Source organism: Triticum aestivum, chromosome 4D, assembly GCF_018294505.1.
Source record: "Triticum aestivum cultivar Chinese Spring chromosome 4D, IWGSC CS RefSeq v2.1, whole genome shotgun sequence".
Classification (NCBI taxonomy): Eukaryota; Viridiplantae; Streptophyta; class Magnoliopsida; order Poales; family Poaceae; genus Triticum; species Triticum aestivum.
Window position 1 is genome coordinate 232,577,823 of NC_057805.1, and position 2,427 is coordinate 232,580,249.

Sequence of the window (2,427 nt, forward strand, 5' to 3'; positions counted from 1 at the left end):
ACATTTCCCCGAAGGGACAGACACAGGAACGATATGACTCACATGCCGGCCAGTCAAGTGTCCAGAGCAGTAGTGCTGGGCTAGCAGGACTCCGGTGAACCGGGCTGTAGCGGACTACTATGGCTCAAGGAGGCACCAGACTACATTTCCCCATAAGAGAGGCTGCTAAAGATAAACAACTAGATTGTCGGATCCCACACATACCAAGCATTTCAAACATACACACAATATGCTCGATATGTGCAAATACAACATGGCATCACAACAAAACTCTACAACTCAAGTACTTTATTTAAAGGGCTCCGGAGAGCCTTACATAACTTGTTCATACAGATAGGGGTCACATGACCCGACACTCAAGTCATACAATCATACAAGCACATGCGGAAGCAAACTGTCTGGGTACAGACTCTAGAAAGAAAGAAGGCTTGACGAAGCCTGTCTATCTACATAGGCCCTTCACAAGCCTAGATCACCACCTGGGTGGCAAGTCACTCGTCGTCGTCGAGTTCTACGTAGAACCCGTCAGAAGGGGCGGTGTTGTCGTCTGAAAACAGTAATTAAAGCAACATGAGTACAAAGGTACTCAGCAAGTCTTACAACAGATCCTACTATACATGTTCATTCTCAAGAAGGTAGTGGGGTTATTGCAGCAAGCCAGCTTTGACTCTTGGCTAAGCTATCCTACGATACACCACTTGTGAAATAGTTTTCGCACACGAGTCCACTAATCACCAATTCAATACTCCACCGTGGATCCTCCCTCGTCATCCACGAGAGGGCCATCCGCGGTACTCACACTTATCTTGAGGCTTTTAGTAGTATCCTTTTACTTGTCTATGAACTGCATAAGCGACCAAGTAGTCCTTTACCGCGGACGCGGCTATTCGAATAGTTTCATACCCTGCAGGGGTGTACTTCGTCACACACGCTCTCACCACTTATCGTCGCTACACGACGTGTACTCGGCAACCTTCAAGCGGAAGCCCAACGTGGGTGTCGGCCACAGCCTACCTAAACACTCGAGTCTCTAGTCCAGGTTTATCGCCTATTCAGGTTCCATCCGCAGGGAGTCCGGCCGAGGTTTCCACATACGGCCCCGAACGATGTGTGCAGGGTTCCCGGTCACCAAACGGGCGACTCGGTACACCGGGCCACGAGCCTACCGCATCACAGCCCACCCCTTGGTCAGCGCTGTCCACGGCCTCCAGCTTACTACAAACACCAGAAACTACGTGCAACTCCTGGACAGAGGACAAGGGTGAATAAGAAGCCGAGGGGGTCCATTGGTTTCGGGCCCAATGTGTGGTAGTAGCTGAATCTTAAATCACGCATACAGATCTCAGTTCTTAGGGACGGTCTCAATGAAACAACCCACCATGTACTCCTACATGGCCTCCCATCGATACCTTTACCAAATCGTGTTCAACACTTCACTCTCTTTACCGACACACACACTTTCACTCTAGTTCATCACCCTGATGAGCCAGACCTGACACAACTCTAAGCATAGCAAGCATAGCATTGTAGGAACACAACATGGCTCAATCAACTCCTACACATGCTAGTGGGTTTCATCTAGTTACTGTGGCAATGACAGGTCATGCAAAGGAAGTGGGTTCAACTACCGCAACACACAGCAGTTTGAATCGCGTTGTCTTAATGCAGTAAACGAGAGCAGAAGCGAGAAGATGGGTTTGTATCGAAATGATCAATGGGTTGCTTGCCTGACGGAGTGGTGGTGGGATACTGCCCTTCAGTTGGATACTCGTGAATATCCTCGGAGGCAGGACCTACCACGAATGAACACATCGAAGCACAATCAACACCAAGCAAGTGCAACAATATGATGCATGCATGAGACATGGCAAAATGGATGTATTGGGCTAATGCAACTAAGACCAGATGGGTTTGGACTATTTTGAATCAAAGATTCAAATTCCAAGTTCATAAATGGCCCATATTAGTGCTTTATCTTGTTCTGTATAAAACAGTAGGTTAACTTGCTTAATCATGCATGAAACCAGTACAGATGGATAGAATGGATTTTTCTGATCATTTTTCATATATAAATCTTTTCATTCTGAGCTATAGATTATTTTCTATGATTTTTTGAAGTTTGTGATAATTTCTGGAATTTCCAATATAAGAATAATTCCAGTAAATGCTTTACTGCGTCAGCCTGACGTCAGTGTGACGTCAGCAGGTCAACGGGGTCGTCCAGGTCAAACCTGACGTGTGGTCCCCTGTGTCAGTGTCACTGTTAGATAATTAACTAATTAGGATTAACTTAAATCTAACCCAGGTTAATTAGCAGGCGGGCCCCACTTGTCAGTGACTCTGGGGAGTCAAACCCGTGGTCAAACCCATGCTGACTCGCCGGCGTTTAGCCGCCGGCGACGTCCAGACGCGGCCGGTGGGGTGCAG